The sequence below is a fragment of the Taeniopygia guttata genome, chromosome 33, assembly GCF_048771995.1.
Source record: "Taeniopygia guttata chromosome 33, bTaeGut7.mat, whole genome shotgun sequence".
In the NCBI taxonomy this organism is placed as follows: domain Eukaryota; kingdom Metazoa; phylum Chordata; class Aves; order Passeriformes; family Estrildidae; genus Taeniopygia; species Taeniopygia guttata.
Genome location: NC_133058.1, coordinates 20,156 through 25,473, shown reverse-complemented (window position 1 = coordinate 25,473; position 5,318 = coordinate 20,156). Strand labels below are relative to the sequence as shown.

Below are 5,318 nucleotides of genomic sequence, written 5' to 3'. Positions count from 1 at the left end.
TGTGTCAAAGATGATGTCTGAGATTGAGGTTTCAGGTGAGTTGAGGATTGGGACTAGGAGTGGGAGAGTGAGCAAGGTACCCAGTTAAGAGTTATTGTGGTGGGGTTTTGCAGGCAGTAGGGTGAGAAATGGTGTCTATTTGCAAGGCTTTTCACAAGCATAGCAGAGGCATCCGTGTGTCATACAGCACTCAAGCTCATCCACTGAACTCACAGAAATGCCATGTAACTTTGCCTCTCTAAACCAGGTGCTACTCATAATAACAGCCAAACCTTAGACTAGGGATGGAGCTGGAGACTTGAGCACCCAGGCACACTCAGGAGAGGATAAGTATCTGACTTGCTGGGATTTGGCCCACATAACACTAAACTCAACCATTGATTTTCCTGTTCTTTATTCTAGCTGACTAAGAGGCTAACAGGAGATCCCCTCCGAGGCAGACTCATTTCAGGTCCAACGTGGATTCGCATTTCCAATCATCCAAAAGATAAGTCAGGGCCGCGGCCTGGGGCTGGGAGTAGTGGCCCCCTTCTGCACCCGATGGGGATTTGAATCCCCAGATATGTGCAAGATAAGTCAAGGGCTACAACCCACAGAGGGGAAGGAAGAGAGGTGCTAGGTTGGGACTCCCCAGGAGGGGTTTTTGAGTTAGTTTTGGTGATGAGGATGTCCAAGAAGTGTGTACTTAAGCCAGCTAAAGGAAGAGTGTCTGTTTTGATCTCAGTGCTGAGATGCACAGGGCAGAGTAGTTCTGGTGTGTGTTCTGTCACTTGTCTCTGGTGCACTCTGTGTTCTTTGGGTCTCTCGGTCCTTTCTTCTCATCAAAAGCTCTCTCTCCCTGGCCTGTCCCCTTGTTTGTCATGTCCTGTCCTGTGTCACGGGTGTCTGCACATATTTGTCCTAGAGCTGCTCTGCCCTGCTGCGTACCCTGTAATAGCACAAGTCCTGGGGACTTGAAATTAGTAATGCTGGGTGTAGTTGGGCTCCAGATTTTATTCGGAGATTGACATAACATTTTTGGTGTTGTTAAGTTTTCCTGCAGCTGTTTGACACTAGTCCTAACTTCTTTTCAGGTACAGACAGCTCAAATCAGTAGCAGATGGCCGCAATCCTGGGTGAGGAACTTCCCATGAGTAGGTCAGTCATTGTTTGCATTTGTAGGGGAAGACTAAATGGTGACTCTGTTACAGCCCTGTTTTTTGTCTTTATTTTTAGGAGGTCCAGGCAGATAGCAGCAGTCAAAGCCCAGTGTGCCAGGTGAGCAGTGGACAGAAGCAGTTGTTCTTGCTAAGGTTTCAGTTTTTGGTGCAACTGTAATCATCCATTCTTGTTTTTGTGCTTTAGGGAATCCACTGGGAGTATGCTAAGCCCCTGTCAGCAGCTGGCTGATGGACTGGGTTTCCTGCACATATGAGCCCTCTGGAAGTATTACAGGACCCTGTGATGAAGCCTTCTGATTTTGCACTTCAAGGTCCCATCCTGGTAGCCCAGAGCAGTGGCCAAGGAGTTGTGGTGAGTCGGGGAGGTAGGGAGGAGGAGTGAGAGTCCTCTCGAGTTTCAGCATTGTCTCCCCTTAACCTAGGTGTGCCCTGCAATGATGGCATCAGAATCCAACCACACCCGGAGCGTGCAGGCCAAGAACCCGGGCATTCTGAGGAGGATGGTGAGTAGCAAAATTATCAGGTTTTGGCCCATGTGCTCTTAAGGCTGTGCACTGATGTTTGGTTTTCTTTCTCTTGGCAGGCCAAGAGGTGACAGTTGGAACTTACCAGACAGGCAGACGGCCTTCTTCTGCAGCCAACAGGGATTTGCATCCCCAGATATGCGCAAGATAAGTCAAGGGCTACAACCCACAGAGGGGATGGAAGCGAGGTGCCAGGTTGGGACTCCCCGGGAGGGGTTTTTGAGTCAGTTTTGGATACGGGGATGTCTAAGAAGCGTCTCCTTAGGCCAGCTGAAGGGAAAGTGTCTGTTTTGATCTCAGTGCTGAGGTGTGCAGGGCAGAGCAGTTCTGGTGTGTGTCCTGTCACTTGTCTCTGGTGCACTCTGTGTTCTTTGGGTCTCTCAGTCCTTTCTTCTCATCAAAAGCTCTCCCTCCCTGTTCTGTCTCCTGGTTTGTCATGTCCTGTCCTGTGTCACGGGTGTCTGCACATATTTGTACCGGAGCTGCTCTGCCCTGCTGTGTAGCCTGTAATAGCACAAGTCCTGGGGACTTGAAATTAGTAATGCAGGTTGCAGCTGGGCTCCAGATTTTATTAGGAGATTGACATAACATGTTTGGTACTGTTAAGTTGTCCTGCAGCATTTTGTCATTAGTCCTAACTTCCTTTCAGATGCAGACAGTACAAATTGGTGGCAAAGGGCACCAGTCCTGGATGAGGAACTTCCCATGAGCTGGTCAGTCATTGTTTGCATTTACAGGGGAAGCAGCCTAAGTGGTGACTCTGTTACAGTGGTGTTCTTTGCCTTTATTTTTAGGAGGTCCAGGCAGATAGCAGCAGTGAAGGCCCAGTGTGCCAGGTGAGCAGTGGAGAGAAGCAGTTGTTCTTGCTCAGGTTTCAGTTTTTGGTGCAACTGTAAGCATCCATTCTTGTTTTTGTGCTTTAGGGAATCCACTGGGAGTTTGCATATCCCCTGTCACCAGCTGGCTGATGGACTGGGTTTGTTGTGCTTGTGAGTCCTCTGGAAGTATTACAGGACCCTGTGATGAAGCCTACTGATTTTACATTTCAAGGTCCCATCGTGGTAACCCAGAACAGTGGCCAAGGAGTTGTGGTGAGTCAGGGAGGTAGGGAGGAGGAGTGAGAGTCCACTCAAGTTTCAGCAATGCCATGTCACCCTTTCTCCACTTAATCTAGGTGTACCCTGAGATGATGCTGTCGGCCTCCAAGCACGCCTGCGGTGTGTGGCCCGACCATTCTGAGGAGAATGGTGAGTAGCAGAATTGTCAGGTTTTGGCCATTGTGCTGTTACGGTTGTGCACTGATGTTTGGTTTTCTTTGTCTTGGCAGACCAAGAGAGAACAGCCTGGTGACAACTGGAGTTTCCCAGACAGGCAGGAGGCCTCGTTCTGCACCCGATGGAGATTTGGATCCCCAGATATGTGCAAGATAAGTCAAGGGCTACAACCCACAGAGGGCATGGAAGCGAGGTGCCAGGTTGGGACTCCCCGGGAGGGGTTTTTGAGTTAGTTTTGGAGATGAGGATGTCCTAGAAGCGTCTCCTTAGGCCAGCTAAAGGAAAAGTGTCTGTTTTGATCACAGTGCTGAGATGCACAGGGCAGAGCAGTTCTGGTGTGTGTTCTGTCACTTTTCTCTGGTGCACTCTGTGTTCTTTGGGTCTCTCAGTCCTTTCTTCTCATCAAAAGCTCTCCCTCCCTGTTCTGTCTCCTGGTTTGTCATGTCCTGTCCTGTGTCACGGGTGTCTGCACATATTTGTCCCGGAGCTGCTCTGCCCTGCTGTGTAGCCTGTAATAGCACAAGTCCTGGGGACTTGAAATTAGTAATGCAGGTTGCAGCTGGGCTCCAGATTTTATTAGGAGATTGACATAACATGCTTGGTACTGTTAAGTTATCCTGCAGCATTTTGACATTAGTCCTAACTTCCTTTCAGATGCAGACAGTACAAATCGGTGGCAAAGGGCACCAGTCCTGGATGAGGAACTTCCCATGAGCTGGTCAGTCATTGTTTGCATTTACAGGGGAAGCATAAATGGTGAATCTGTTCCAGCCCTGTTCTGTGCCTTTATTTTTAGGAGGTCCAGGCAGATAGCAGCAGTCAAGGCCCAGTGTGCCAGGTGAGCAGTGGACAGAAGCAGTTGTTCTTGCTAAGGTTTCAGTTTTTGGTGCAACTGTAATCATCCATTCTTGTTTTTGTGCTTTAGGGAATCCACTGGGAGTATGCTAAGCCCCTGTCAGCAGCTGGCTGATGGACTGGGTTTGCTGCACTTATGAGCCCTCTGGAAGTATTACAGGACCCTGTGATGAAGCCTACTGATTTTGCACTTCAAGGTCCCATCCTGGTAGCCCAGAGCAGTGGCCAAGGAGTTGTGGTGAGTCGGGGAGGTAGGGAGGAGGAGTGAGAGTCCTCTCGAGTTTCAGCATTGTCTCCCCTTAACCTAGGTGTGCCCTGCAATGATGGCATCAGAATCCAACCACACCCGGAGCGTGCAGGCCAAGAACCCGGGCATTTTGAGGAGGATGGTGAGTAGCAAAATTATCAGGTTTTGGCCCATGTGCTCTTAAGGCTGTGCACTGATGTTTGGTTTTCTTTCTCTTGGCAGGCCAAGAGGTGACAGTTGGAACTTACCAGACAGGCAGACGGCCTTCTTCTGTAGCCAACAGGGATCTGCATCCCCAGATATGCGCAAGATAAGTCAAGGGCTACAACCCACAGAGGGGATGGAAGCGAGGTGCCAGGTTGGGACTCCCCGGGAGGGGTTTTTGAGTCAGTTTTGGATACGGGGATGTCTAAGAAGCGTCTCCTTAGGCCAGCTGAAGGGAAAGTGTCTGTTTTGATCTCAGTGCTGAGGTGCGCAGGGCAGAGCAGTTCTGGTGTGTGTCCTGTCACTTGTCTCTGGTGCACTCTGTGTTCTTTGGGTCTCTCAGTCCTTTCTTCTCATCAAAAGCTCTCCCTCCCTGTTCTGTCTCCTGGTTTGTCATGTCCTGTCCTGTGTCACGGGTGTCTGCACATATTTGTACCGGAGCTGCTCTGCCCTGCTGTGTAGCCTGTAATAGCACAAGTCCTGGGGACTTGAAATTAGTAATGCAGGTTGCAGCTGGGCTCCAGATTTTATTAGGAGATTGACATAACATGCTTGGTACTGTTAAGTTATCCTGCAGCATTTTGACATTAGTCCTAACTTCCTTTCAGATGCAGACAGTACAAATCGGTGGCAAAGGGCACCAGTCCTGGATGAGGAACTTCCCATGAGCTGGTCAGTCATTGTTTGCATTTACAGGGGAAGCATAAATGGTGAATCTGTTCCAGCCCTGTTCTGTGCCTTTATTTTTAGGAGGTCCAGGCAGATAGCAGCAGTCAAAGCCCAGTGTGCCAGGTGAGCAGTGGACAGAAGCAGTTGTTCTTGCTAAGGTTTCAGTTTTTGGTGCAACTGTAATCATCCATTCTTGTTTTTGTGCTTTAGGGAATCCACTGGGAGTATGCTAAGCCCCTGTCAGCAGCTGGCTGATGGACTGGGTTTGCTGCACTTATGAGCCCTCTGGAAGTATTACAGGACCCTGTGTTGAAGCCTACTGATTTTGCACTTCAAGGTCCCATCCTGGTAGCCCAGAGCAGTGGCCAAGGAGTTGTGGTGAGTC

The 5,318-nt window shown here is 49.6% G+C and overlaps 1 long non-coding RNA gene across 2 annotated transcripts; it reads left to right on the top strand.

Moving 5' to 3' along the window:
* The first annotated feature begins 2,332 nt into the window (after positions 1-2,332).
* Positions 2,333-3,791, top strand: LOC140681268 (uncharacterized). Of its 2 annotated transcripts, XR_012052480.1 has the most exons (4): positions 2,333-2,397; positions 2,479-2,520; positions 2,608-2,775; positions 2,859-3,791. It is a non-coding gene; the product is annotated as an uncharacterized lncRNA (long non-coding RNA). The 2 variants fall into 2 exon arrangements; XR_012052479.1 differs by having other exon boundaries at positions 2,608-3,791.
* Positions 3,792-5,318: the final 1,527 nt, after the last annotated feature.